Here is a 15415-nt window from a genome sequence, read left to right as displayed (position 1 = left end):
AAATTCGCGTTGTGATTTACATATTCTCGTTGCGAATTTGGAAATTCGCATTGATATTTTGCGTTACGAATTTCAAAACTGAGTTGCGAAAATAGAGTTCGCGTTGCAAATTCGAGATCGCATTGCGAATTTGTTGGTCATTTTCGCAAATCAAAAAAAAATTGGTTAAAATCATATTATAAGACATTTTCTGTCACTGAAGTTATTTTCTCTTTTATATTTTTATTTACAACATAATGTCTTTTCAAACTTATTTTTTAAGAACAATCTTAAACAGTTAAATTTTAAATTTTATTTTTAAACATCACTTTTAAAAGTTTTTTTTACTGCATTTTTAAAAGTCACTTTTCAAAACCATGCCAAATTGACACTTAAATTGCACTTTTGACAACACTTTTAAAAGTTTGTTTATATATCACTTTTAAAAATTACTTTTTAAAAGTTATACCAAATTAACCCTCAGTTTAATAATTCCAAAATTTTCAATGATAATATAATACAATTTAATATCAACACATATTAATATATATAATTTTAGGATTTAAATTGATTTTTTCCTTAAGATGAAAGATTGATGTTCGATTGGTTTTAGAAAGTATGTTTTGTTTTTAGTTTTTATTTTTAGTTTTTGAAAACAATTTTTTTCATGTTTTAAAAAATTAGAAAACATGTTTGGTTAATATATATCAAAACTTAAATTTAAAAATAATAGACAAAAGGGTAACTTTTGCCCCTGTAGTAAACTTAATTTATCACTTTCGTCCCTATTGTATTTTCACATCAATTTAACCATAAAGTTGCTCAATTGCATCGTTTTATATCCTACCCCTAACTAAAACCTTAAATTATAAACCCTAAACTATGATGCCATAACATTTAAACCCTAAATTCTAACTCAAGGTTTATAATTTAGGGACATGATATAGAATGATACAATTAAACAACTTTGAAGACTAAATTCATGTGAAAAAGTGACCCTTAATCCAAACAAAAATAATGAAAATATATTTGATGACTACTTTTTTTTTAAATAGAGATGAATGAATATTTATCAAATAATTAAATTAAAACATCTTTATTAAAAATTTAATTACATAAATTTATTTAGCATGTGAGTTATGCAAACATAAAAAAATAAAATTGATAAGAATTTTCACAACACAAAAATTATTTTTAGTTTATAATAAGAATATAATGTTAATACATATTGAATATATATTAAATTAAAAATGTACCCAAAAATATTGTTGAGGAAGAGCACACAAAAAAATCATTAAAATAAAAATATATTTAGTGATATTTAATGCTTTCAAAATTTTAAGGAAAAAATATGTAACCACAATTTTTTTTCCAATCAATGCGACCTTTAGACTAAAAACATTAATCTAACTCTCTAACTAACAAAATTAAATATTAACAGTCACGATGCTTACATAATAATCTATAATATAAAAAAATTATAAAATTAAATTTTTTTAAAAATAGTTTAATGATCATATTGAGTGTAAAAAAAGTTTATGGACCATATTATTTTTTTGTAAAGGTTTGAGGGTTTCAAATACTATTAAGTGAAAAAATTATTCTTACAAGGATTTGCACTTGTGTAAGTTAAATTAAACATCCCGTTGCCGTATTTTCTTATTTTTAAAATTTTCTAAAATAGCTTTAATGAAAATACTGATTTTTTTTATATTTTTACTTTTTTTTTTAAATTTATTTTTAAATTTTACCCCAAACATGTTTTTTTTTTCAATTTTTTTCTAAGAAATGAAAATAAAAATAACTTATATTTTCTGAAACCAAACGAACCCTTACTTTCTCAAACATCTAATGGGCTTTGGCTAAATATTGTGGGTGAGAATATTTTTTTATGAATAAGAGTGTCTGAAAATTATTTTGAGATCTAGGTCATTGTTATAATATAAGAGGAACTTATCACAAGTGGGTGACGTGTCACGTGAGGATGACAGAGTTTCCTACAAATTTATTTCAATTCATATGACAATTTCTATTTTTTTTTAATATTTTGTGGAACCATGCGAGTTCTATGAATATTGTGATAAATTATCTAAATCTCAAAATAATTCTCAATCATCCTTAATTTTTTTAAAAATCTCACATACAATATTCTCACATTTTAATCCATATGTCTATAATAATTAGTAATTTTTATTTTTAACGATTTTTTAATTAGTATATATGTTTTAAATATGAAAATATAATAATTTTTTTCAAAAATAAAATATATAATAACTACTCCAATAAAATAAAATGTTAAAATTTTAAAAAATTATCAAAAGTTAAAATTACAATGTTATGAATAGAAAAATAAAATTGAAAAAAATATCTTTATAATAATTGATCAAATTAATTAATCAGTAAATAAGATATAAATGATCATATAAAAATAAAAGGTTTAAGGGTCACATTTACCCTCGTAGTAGACTTAATTTAACCCTAAAAATTGTTTAATTACATCATTGTATACACTACTCCTAATTGAAACCTTAAATAAGTTTTATGATTTATGGTTTAGAGGTTATATGATTATGGTTTAGAGTTTTAAGTTAAGATTAGAATATAAAATGATGCAATTAAACAACTTCGAGAACTAATTTGATACGAAAATACGAAAATAATAAATTAAGTCTACTACATACTTTTACCAAAATAAAATGTTCACTATTTATTAATATGTATAAAATTATTGTATAAAATAAACATTTAATAAAGTTCAGAATTAATTAATTTATAAATTATGTCTATGTAAGCTTTCAAATTATATATGATTTCAGATTGTTGCAGATATTTTGGGGGCGGTAATGAGTTGAGAAGATGAAGCTAAAGTAAGGCTCAAAATTTATTGGTTGCTTTTCATTACTCAATTTTAATATTTAGGTCCCACCCTCCTCCCATCCATAAGAATACACTAGATATTTTTTTTATAAATATGAAAAAAATTTCAATTTCTTTTATAATATTTATAAATATAAATATTTTAATTAAAAAATATTTCTATATTTTTGTAAAAGTTTTTCACCTTAAATTATTGATAAACGGCTGTAATATAAAAATTAATCATGATTTTTTTCTATTTTTTCTCTTTAAATTTTATATTTGTTCATTTTTCTTTTTTTCAACTTTAAAATTATTTTTTATTTTATTTAATAAGTTTTTATTCATTTTTATAAGAACGGTGAATGTTTATGCCTTCTTTTATAACATTTTTTATTGCAATATTATTTTTTTAAGTTAGAATCAAATTTTTATTTATTTGATTAATTTATTAATATATATATAGGTTATCATTTTAATTATTTTATATTAATAGGTGTTCATAATTGTTTTAAATCTATCATATTCGAGATGTGATAAAATTAATTGTTAATATATTATTATAAATAATATGTATCTTTATCACTAACATGCCGCTTATTTCTACATTTTTCTAGATTTTGAATTAAATTTATAATGTTAATTTAATATAAATTATTAATTTCTTATCTTTTATTAGGAAAGTGATTAATTAATATAATTGATTGGATTTAAATTTTATATATTTAATTTATTTTAAATTTTATATATTTAATTTATTTTAAATTATTAATTCTGAAAAAATATTTAATTTTAATGATTTAATTCTGTCTCTATGCATAGAGAAATAAAATTTTAAAAAAATATTTTAAACGAAAACACTAATGAAATTTCAGTTTGATTAATTAATGGAAATATAGTACATAGATACGGAATTAAACTATCCAAAAAAAGAATATTACATTTTGGTACGAAAACAAGAAAAATGAAAATGAAGAGGGAAAGACTGATCCTTCTATGATCAATCACCACTCGCTCGTGGCGCGTGATTCACCAACCTGCTTCCCATTCAAACTTCAAAAAAGTAGGGAACTCCATTTCACGCCTCCCCACTTGCACTCGCCTTTCCCTTTTCTCCTCCCTCAAAGAGGGTTTACCCGTGTAAAAAACACAGTCGTAACGACGTAAAATATTAACAGAATCCCAAACTCAAAATATTTGAGAATATAAACTTATCATTCTTTAGTTTTACCTTATTGATTAAATATTTAATAAATTTTTATATTTTTAAATTTAAATATTTAATTTTACATAACTCAAAATATTATTAAATTAAAATTATATCAAATATATAAATATTAACAGAATCCCAAACTCTCTTAAGGAAACTCCGTCCCTGGATGACGTAGGCAGTGGTATTAGACAACACGCTGTTAAAACATTTGACTTCACGAAACGAAACCGAAAAGGGGGAAAAACAAAAGCAAAAGTAAAGAGGAGGCTAATTATGTCTGTGCATTCGCTTTAACCTAAGACTGTTTTGTGTTCGTGTCTCACTCTTAACACATGTTTTAGTACACATAGGTCGGGTTGGGTTAGGTTTTTGGTTTATTCGACCCGATCCGAGAAGAAGGGGACCTTCACCCGTGACCCGACCCGACGAAATTATTTTTTCACCCGACTCGATAGATAGTTTAAAAAACCTGACTCGATCAGACCCGACCCGAAATAAAAAAAAATATTTTTATTAAATAAAAACAGTGATTAAATTAAAAAAAATAATATATGAAGGGATATTATTGTAATTATTCCTAAATATATAGGGTAAAATTATATATTTTTTCCGGGTCAGATCGGGTCAGATTTTTTTCACCGTAAACCCGAACCTGAATTTTTTTTTAAAAAAATCCGACCTGATCAGGTCGGGTCGAAACCCGTCGGGTTCGGATTAAATGACCGTCACTATGTTTTAGGTTTAATAATGTATTAAAAAGAGCCTAATTAATTCCCTTTTTTTGTTTTAATTTCACTCTCAATTCCCAAGACTCCACTTCCTATAATCAAAATCTTATGTTTTCTTGTCCCTTACCCTCTTCACTTTCTCTTTTGGCACTCTCTTTTTTTTTCTAGGGTTTTATTTTTATTTTCCACTCTCGGTTATTTTTTTAAAACCTTCTTTTAATTGAATTAAAACTAGAAAGCAAACAGTACACACAGAAAGCGAAGAGAGGATCTGTAAACAAGATTTAATTTTTTTCCTAAAAAAATGCTTCTCTGGTAACTTAAATGTCGTAAAGTCGATGTGAATCGAGTTGATTGAGCTGAATTTCTCGCTAGGGAACCCGACTGTCTTTGTTAATTAGTTAAGTGAGGACGTCTCCTCGTTTTTGGAGGGTTTAAATCGGAGTGAAAGGGAGATCTCAAGGGTTTAGTTTTGTTCTACGAAGGATCGAGCATTGATGTAATGGTAATTAAGATTTATCGTGAAGATAAGAAAGACTCGTGGCCTTTACAATGCATTTCGCTAAGCTCGATGACTCTCCCATGTTTCGCAAGCAGGTTATTGTCTCTCAATCTCTCTCGTTGTTCTTTACGCTTGAATGAAGTTGGGAACATTTTAGACTTATTAGCTTCCCTCCTCAAGATTGTTTCCATATTTAGCCAAATTATTTTGATTGCCGTTTATGTAACCTTCAGCGCTTTATCCGCGTTTGGTTGTCGGAGATAAGTAAGGCAAAAGAAACAAATCAAACGAGAATATCTTCCCCTTATCCTTCAAATTTTCTAAGCTAAGTAAACGGAGCAGTAGGCTGCTTCAAATAATTTAGCTAGATCAGCGGTAGTTATTGTATAATCAATGTTGTAGATTTTGGCATAAAAAATGTTTTGAGGATTTGGGGAGATTTATTTTTTCCAAATAGAGCTCGAGCATGTGCGAAGCTGGATTTCTAGCTTGACTATCAGTATCCACTATTGGTGGGTTTAAAACACTGTTTAAAGAGTGATGCCTTGATCTCTTCTGGTTTGCGATGAGTTGTATTATCTGAAAATTGAAACTATATGGCACTGATTTTTAGATGACCTATTATGCTTTTAATTTTGACGTGATTAACTTCTCTTTATGAATAGGAAGATATAAGATTGAAATCAAGTTAGAAGATTTCTACTGAACATTTTACCTCATGAATATCTTTGTCAGGCGCCAATCTGACATCCAATTTGTCTTTCGTACATACCAATTATAGTGGGATGGAGTATCTCATTTTGCTTTAAGGCATTGTTTAGATTTACAATAATGCATGGTTATAGGGAGATTGTAACTGTTTGTTCTCATGGATTTGAAATGTTCATATGCTCACTTGAGTATCATGATTTGGCTAGCTTCTATATGCATGTTTCCTTGCTGCCAACTCAACAATGGTTGTGATTTCTCCATTATTTTTTTGAGTTTCAAAATATATTTGATTTCTTGTCATGTTAATTTTATGTTCTACACATACTTTTCCTCTGATGAACACTAATTCTAGATCTTTATGAGATAGTATATATGTTTGGTTATTTATGGACCATGTATAAATAATTATATATTTTATTTGGTGGGACAGATACAATGCATGGAGGAGAGTGCCGAGTTGTTACGGGAGAGAAGCTTAAGGTTTTACAAAGGATGTCGAAAATACACGTATGTATAGATCAATGAATGTATCCTCAATTTGATGGTTTAATCACACAAGATCCCCTTTTCCCTAATGAAAGAAGTATATGAGAATGTATAACATGGCTAACCATGAATTCTAAATTAAATAAAGAAATAGTTCAACATGCCTATAATGGGCGAAGTATTTGTTTCTTGTTGATTGTTTATATATGCCTCTTTAACATAAAAAGGGTGTCTGTTACTATGCATTAACAGTCATTGCCTATAGCTACTATTAAATTTCTGCTAGTTTCAGGGTCTTTAGAATGTTTTTCACATTCTTTCTTACATGTGGCTCAAACGTATGAAGACAAAACTGGATTCAACCTTGCATTATAACAAAAATTTCAATGATTATGTATGTACTAGTTATTCTTCTTTGGTACTCGACCCTAGGTCCATGTTTGCTGCTTTACACTAGAATGCTTGATACTGATGAATGTCCTGACTTTCACTCTAAAAGTAGTTACATAATTGTAGCTCTCAACAGGAATAGACTTTTTATTCGTAATGATTTCTTACTCTGGAGATAAAGGGGGTTGCTTCTGGTTGCCATTGAAGCCTTGGAATTGGGGAAATATTTATTTGCATATTTATTTTTCTCTAATTGCAGTGAAGGACTTGGGGAAGGATATGATGGGGACATTGCTTTTGCAAGTGCCCTTGAAATGTTTGGTGGAGGACATAATGACCCTATTAGTGTGGCTTTTGGAGGTATGTATTTATTCAAATTTTGTGGCAAAGTTTTTTGTTCCACTTGGTCGAATATTGGTGGAGAGATGGACAGTCTCAAGTAGTAGTGTCTTTATTTATTTTTTGCTTTGGTTTTCTTCCTATTATAATAATGATTGGATTGATCTCTATAAGCTGTCCAAAAGCCTTTCTTTTTTCTTTTTCATTCTGTTCTTCGGTTCTAACATCGCATGTAGATTATATTTTGGTTTGGTACCATATCTGTAATTGAACCTTTTTTCATTTCTTTAGGGCCGGTTATGACCAAGTTTACCATAGCATTGAGAGAAATTGGGACATACAAAGAAGTTCTTCGGTCCCAGGTAATTCTCTGAACTATTGTTCTAACATAATTCAAATTTATTATTGAGGAGTAAGGACCTAAGATAACTGGTTTTGGATAAACTCACTCTTTGGCATGCTCCAACTGCTGCTGTGAATACCTGGTGAAAGGAAATGATAATCATTTAGAAATTGCAGTAGTAACTTACCTTTTGTTGGTTGTTTTCTTCATGGATATTTAACATCACAATGCTCTATATTCTATAAAACTGTCCTGATGTCAATTTTTAAATCTTTCTTTTCAACATTGTGAGAATACAAATTTTACTGCTATATTGAACTTTGACACTATATAGTTCATTGTCCAGTCATATTAACATACAATAATATAAAAATTGTGAAATGCTTTCTTTTCTCTCCAGGTTGAAACCGAGCTAAATGACAAATTGCTGCAGTTTGTCAATATTGATTTACTTGAGGTCAAGGTAATCACCTTTCTGTCAAATGAGATTTAAGTTACCCTATAAAGTTGGGAGGATTTGGAACTAGCGAAAAGCTGGGCTGCCTTAATAACTTTTGTTATGTAAAACAATCCTATCAAGAGAAACATAGGTTATTTACTTGTCACTTTGCAATAGATTCATCCAACTTATAATCTGTTTATAATTCGAGATCATATATGTTTATTAGCTTTTTGTTTTAAATATCTTATCTGAGTGCAGGAAGCACGTAAACACTTTGACAAGGCTAGTCTCATTTACGACCAGGTGCTTAAGAAGTTAAATTTATTTTTCTTGTGTTGTTTGTTTGCTTGCTTTATTTTCATTGATTGAATGTGATAATATAATTTTGAGTTGGCCTAAAATCGAATTTATAGTTGCATTGTATTGCTTTGTGTAATCCTGCAGGCTCGTGAAAAGTTTCTTTCACTGAGAAAAAGTACAAAGAGTAATATTGCCAATGTTTTGGAAGAGGTATCTTGCAAAATGGCTTGCTTAATGGTTTATAATTTCATGCATCTGACATTCTTACCTGCGTAGATATCATGTTGATGGATATTTTTATCTGACATGGTTGGAGTTATTCTAGGAACTTCATAATGCAAGGTCAACATTTGAGCAGGCTCGTTTTAATCTAGTGAGTTACTTGCTAGCAGATGATTTCTAAATTGTTGTTGCTTTGATAGTTCAGAATTGGTTCAAGATAATAATTACACTACTGTGGTTTACAATTACAGGTAACTGCTCTTTCAAATGTTGAAGCCAAAAAGCGATTTGAGTTTCTGGAAGCTGTCAGTGGGACTATGGATGCACATCTTCGATACTTCAAACAGGTTATCACATGGCATGGCTTCTCTATTTCTTTCTCATTGTTTCAAATTTCAATCACTTGCTCAATGCATTACTCATGACCGACTTTGGTCTTTTATAGGGCTATGAATTATTGCATCAAATGGAGCCATACATTAATCAGGTTTGTTATCATAACTTCCCTCTAGTCCGAGACATATCTTTCCATCGCTGATTGTGCTGTATTTTATTCATCCAATTGTTCCTCAAACAAAAAGAAAAATAATATCTCTGTACCGAATATGGTATCAGTTGTTCAAGAGATTAGTCATGGCATGTTATAAGATGCATGGTTTATGATTGGCATTCCCTTTGAAGCAAACCAAAGCAAAAAGGAATCTTGTAACTTGAATTGATGATTCCAACAATTCTGATTCTACTATGCCCGTATATGTGCTAAGTGTTGAAATACAAGTTTGCAGGTCATGACCTATGCACGCCAATCAAGGGAAAGATCCAACTATGAGCAGGCAGCTCTAAATGAAAGAATGCAAGAGTACAAACGGCAGGTTGACAGAGAGAGCAGATTGTCTTCTAATGGTTCTAATGGATCTCCTAATGGAGATGGTATACAAGCAATTGGTAGAAGTTCACATAAAATGATAGAGGCGGTAATGCAGTCTGCTGCGAAGGGAAAGGTTTAAAGAAGATTTTAAGTTCTCCTGGATTTCTGTTTGTGAAATTTTGTTAGTCCTACTCATACTTTTGCATCTATGGACCATATATCTGCACCTGAAACTTGGATATTCCTCCAGGTTCAAACCATTCGACAAGGTTATCTGTCAAAACGTTCATCAAGTTTGAGAGGAGACTGGAAAAGAAGATTTTTTGTCCTTGATAGCCGAGGGATGCTGTATTACTACCGTAAGCAATGCAGCAAATCATCTGTAAGTCTTCTCGCACTCCAGCTTTGGGAAAACATTTAAGAAGTAGTGTTTGAAGTGCAGTTTGTGAGCAAAGCTCCATTTCTCTTTTACGGTTTTTCTTGGAGTATTAATAGGGGTCTGGCAGTCAGCTTTCCAGTCAGCGAAATGGCTCTGAGATTGGATCTGGATTATTGGGTCGGTGGCTTTCTTCTTCTCAACATCATGGTGGTGTGCGTGATGAAAAATCTGTTGCCCATCACACAGTGAATTTACTTACATCAACAATTAAAGTGGATGCTGACCAGTCAGATTTGAGGTTTTGCTTTCGGATAATTTCTCCAACCAAGAATTACACTTTGCAGGTATGACTTAGTTAGCTTGTGTCTGTCATTAGGGGTTAACTTGTATCTAGATATTTTTGCTATTTCTGGGATCAGCCAAGCCAATTGCTGGATTGATGGACCAAAAATGTTGCATTGTGTAGGATTAGGATTATTATTTGGAATTGACCTCAATAATGTTTTTTTGTGCTTGTCAGTGCAGGCAGAGAGTGCACTGGACCAAATGGATTGGATTGAAAAGATAACTGGTGTTATTGCTTCATTACTTAGTTCTCAGGCTCCTGAAAGAGTAATTATTCAACATGTAGCATGATTTTTGCTTGTTTATTCCTTATCAATGTATTGACGGTTATACTCATATCATTTTTCAGTGTCTTTCTGCTAGTCCCATGGGAAGTGGTCATCATCGATCTGCCAGTGAGAGTAGTTCTTTTGAAAGTTCTGATTTTGATCACACTGCTGTTGAAGAGTATAACGCCGAGAGGAACCTTGTTATTGCACATAATGAACGCCAATCAAGGGCTTCACAACATCAAAGGTCCTGTCTAAAACATGAAAAGCCAATTGATGTACTGCAAAGAGTTTGTGGGAATGAAAAATGTGCAGATTGTGGTGCCCCTGATCCTGATTGGGCATCTTTGAATCTGGGTGTTCTTCTATGTATCGAGTGTTCTGGTGTTCACCGTAATCTTGGTGTTCATATTTCAAAGGTGAAGTGAATATTATATATGACCTTTTTATTTCATCCTAATGAGAAGTCTGCATCTCTTAAGAATTTAAGTGTTCCATTGATCAATTGCTCTTTTCTATTGATTTTCTAATTTTTAAATAAAGATAAATGGTTGTCAGTAACAAACATGGTTATACGAACAGGATGAAAAGTATATACTACTCATTGGATTATAGTAATTTGAGAATAAAGGGAATAGTTCTTTTTCTTGTTGGGATTTGTATTTCTTTTCCTTCTATGGAATATACTGTTTTCGTACTGAAATGAGTTATTTTAGCTGGATAACACCATCACTTAGTTGTTGTCATTGATGTTGCTTACACATTTGTGTAGCTCTTTTGTTTTTGTTGGTTCATATTTCAGGTTAGGTCGCTTACTCTTGATGTAAAAGTGTGGGATCCATCTGTTATAAGTTTGTTTCAATCGCTCGGCAATACCTTTGCTAACTCAGTTTGGGAGGAAATGTTGCATTCAAGAAGTGCTTCCATGTTGATCTCACCCTCACAGGGTATAAATATTATTTTCTTATGATTAAAATATAGTATGTAGTAAAAATAAAACTAAACTTGGTTCTCTAGCTGCTTGTCACTAATGCTTATTGATTCTGGTGATGAAGCTTTTACAAGTCTGATAAACCTCAGCTGCTGCTTATGGGAAAGCCTTGTCATTCTGATTCTATATCTGTGAAGGAGAAGTTCATACATGCAAAGGTTCAATATTTTTCTTCAACTGAAGTCTTAACATTTTTTTGGTGTGTTTCATAGTTGCTTATGGGTTAACATAATAGATGTTCTTGTCTATATGTTTTCTTTGAATGTTGGATAATTTTATTTTAATTCTGTCTACATTAAGGCATGCACCTAAGCACCAAACAACAAAAAGCTCTCAAACTCTTTTGGGTGAGACATTTGATAAGGTGCATGCCTGGTGTGCCTAGGCATGCTATTTGGGAAGGTAGCAGGTGTAATGAATTTTAATGTTTCAGTATTCAACAACAAACATGAGAGTATAAGAAAAGCATGATGGCCCACAAAAGGGGAGGGGACTTTTGCATGTTTTATAGAGTTAGGAAATTGTTGTCAGAATTATGTATCTCAAGCTTATCCTGCCTATACCCATACAAACGTACAAAAGCACAGTCACATTTGACCTTGCTTCAGTCAGATGTGTTCTTGTGCCTTTGGCAATATAAGGTTTATAGTTCCTAGAATTTGCCTGCCGTCCTTGACAACACTGCATAGAACACGAACATATGGATGGATAGGTATAAATTAAATTTTGGGGGTTTGCTGAACAAATCGTAATTCCAGAACTTGACCAATGTGTATCATTTAGCTGTTAAAAACATGAAGATTGCATTCTATTGGGAATGTTTCTTTTACCTCTTGTAATTGTTTTTTACTTTCCTTTTATGCCCTGCGGGTAATAGTGGAAGGGCCGACCATCTTCTGCCTGTTAACTCCAATAAATTTCCTTTGTGCTGTGCTCTTAATTTGGTGATTCATGAAAACCTAGAATATCTCAGGCTAGAATATAAACATACTTCTGTTTTGATCAATCGAAGGCTATCTCTGTTCATGTTGGGTTTTAAGCAGTATTTGATGAATTTCTAATAATTTGCTGTTTGTAACCATTGAATGAATTTTATTTTTTCTTTTGATCTCAGTATGCTGAAAAGCTTTTTGTTTGCAAGCCAAAAGATGAGCAACGTCATCTGTCAGTTGCACAACAGATTTGGGAGGCTGTTCGTGCCAACGATAAGAAGGCTGTGTACCGTTACATTGTTAATTCTGAAGCAGATTTAAATGCAGTGTATGAGCAATCTTCTGTGTCTTCGTTAACCCTTGCCAAAGTGATGCTACTGCGAGAACATTCAAATGTAGGAAACAACTCCAGTTACATCACAGGGGATTCATCAGACAGATACTGTGCTAGCTCTTTAAACTTGGTGAGTACTAGTGAAGGCCAAACCGCAGACGATTTAGATGGTTGTACCCTACTTCACCTTGCTTGTGAAACTGGAGACATCGGCACGATTGAACTTCTATTACAATATGGATCAAATATAAATGTAATGGATTCAAGAGGTCAAACTCCCCTTCATCGATGTATTCTCAAGGGAAAAGCAGCGCTTGCTAAATTACTCCTTACCAGGTTATTGGTGGATCCTTGCTACAGAATACTGTTATATTCAATTAACTTTACACCACTGAATGTGCTTTTGGAATGTTACAAAGATTTCTCTTGGTTTCCTTCAGGGGAGCTGATCCACAGGCATTAGATAGGGAAGGTAAAACCCCTCTTGAGCTTGCAGTGGAATCAGATTTTGACGATGGTGAGGTCCTTGCTTTATTATCTGACTCAAATGGGTAACTAGGGTAAAATCGAGTTAAAAATGGAAGTTTGAGCTGCACCTGAAGTGTGAAATTTGAAAACGTATTGTTTTTATTTTCTCGGTGTAATTGTAATACTAATACCTAAAAGTTGAAAAGCTGGTTGTAATTGAAATGGATATGTCCAATGTTTGGAGGGTATTATACAAGAGCAGGAGAGTGGGAGGTTGTGCTTGCGCTGAGTTGCCCCCACGGGCATATCTGAAAATTAGGGAGGCAAAGATGGTTTTAAACGCAGGGAAGAATGCGGTTTGGTTTTATAGGGGTTAGGGGCTGGCTGGCAATATAAAGTAATAATGCAATGTGTTTGTGATGTGTTATTAGTTGGATATAGCTGTTGAGTTGAGGCTAGATCTTAGAGCAATTGTGTTCATGTACATTCAATTTATATATTGTAGTTGTGGTGCTTTTTTTCCTTGGTGCCTGTAACTTTATATTTGTTTTAATGATTGCACTTGAACATATATTTGGTAAGAGTTTGAGAATACTTTGGAATCAAATCAAAGATAATGATTGGGAGTGACAAGCAGTTGGAGGCTGCCGATAAATATATCTTCGGAGGTTGTTAAAAATTCAATAAAATTGAGGGTGAGTGATAGGAATATCACCTTTCCCAATTTATCATTATTGATTCAAAAATGTTTCTTAGGGACCTCACATAGATAACAATGGAAGTGTCATTTTATAATTTTAACTTTACCAAGTCATCTGTCATCATGTTTGCTTCTCTCTTAATGAGTTTAAAATCAGCAAACCATATAGTAATTTTTTTTTAAACCTAAGCCAATGCCATAAACTAGAGAAATAGGATTCAAATTAGCCAAATCACTAATAATCAGTCGCGTAGTATTGGCATTATCGAGCTGTTCAAATTTTAAAGATCATGTTAGTTGGTACTCGATAAGAATTCATAACTGGGCGTTAAGAATGGATAAAATTCCTACCATCTTTGTGAAGCATTGTTGATGTTAAAAAGGGTGCCTAAGCTTATGAGGATGAAACAAAGAGATATTTATATCTTTATGGAGAGAGTATAATGGTTACTTTGTGTTTAAAATTTGGTGCATTGGACTAATCAAATCAAGCCTTTGAGTCTTAGATGAACTTGATACTGTGGCTTGGACCAGCAATAACAAGTGGCCATGCTTTCCCTGACAAATATTTGTGAAACCTAAACACAATGAATGAATGAATTAATAATAATTCTACGTCTGAAACTTCAGCTTCTGCAAATCCACTACCACCAAAATCTCATTGCTTCATAATATAATACTCTTGTCTCACAGGAAGAAAAGAAACCAAACAGGGAATTGAGGTGGGGTTGAGTGCAGACTCACGAATGGTTACCTATGGCTCATATACGTCAGCCTTAATATACGACTAAGAAAAGACGTTACCGGAAATATTATTTTTTAAATATTTCCGATAAAACGCTATCTAAAATATTATTTTTTCTACCGAAAATGTTAATATTGGACGCTATCTAAAATGTTTAATATTTATGCTAAAACGCTAACTAAAATATTATTTTTTTCTACCGAAAATATTAATATTGAATTCTACCAAAAATTAGTTTACGAAAATAATATTTTAATAAAAAAATATTTTAAATAACGCTTTACAAAAATATTAAAAAATAATAATATTTTCGATAATGTATTTTCTTACAACAGAACTACATGGTAAGAATACACGATGTTAATTTATGTGAAAAGGGTAGCAAGCTATACACCTGCAAGTGCATGGGGGATGACCCCAGTTTTGACATTGAAACAGTCCAAGGATCTATACTTGATTGGTGCAGTTTACATTTCCAGTTGCAGTGGGACCGAAAAGTGCATCATTTGAAAAAAAAAATAAAGGCAATGCTTGAACAGCCGACACGTATCCCTACTAGAACGTGTAAAGGTTTAAGAAATCCAGATTGCATTATGCTATGATTTTTACTGATTATTAGCTTTGTTGTGCTGCTGGGAAGAAAAGTTCATCCCAGCATGTCATGTGTCAGCATGATGGGGAACCTTCCTCTTCTTTTCAATGCCCCTCAGTGCTCAGCGCTCACCGTCAATGCCCAATCAGTTTAATTCAGCTCATGACTGGATACTTTAATTATTGCTTTAAGCATGAACTAAATGATCTCGAGACAAATTAATTTTTATTATTTTTTGAAATTATAGGTTTGAGTACATGAATGTTAAGAATGTGAGCGTT

General features: G+C 31.6%; 1 pseudogene; it reads left to right on the top strand.

The window, feature by feature from the left end:
- Positions 1 to 4788: 4788 nt before the first annotated feature.
- LOC120151477 lies at positions 4789 to 13646 on the top strand (annotated as a pseudogene).
- Positions 13647 to 15415: the final 1769 nt, after the last annotated feature.

This window comes from Hibiscus syriacus, unplaced genomic scaffold (assembly GCF_006381635.1).
Source record: "Hibiscus syriacus cultivar Baekdansim isolate YM2019G1 unplaced genomic scaffold, ASM638163v2 tig00111059_pilon, whole genome shotgun sequence".
NCBI lineage: Eukaryota > Viridiplantae > Streptophyta > Magnoliopsida > Malvales > Malvaceae > Hibiscus > Hibiscus syriacus.
The sequence above is the reverse complement of the archived record's forward strand: the minus strand, read 5'-3'. Positions and strand labels throughout refer to the sequence as shown.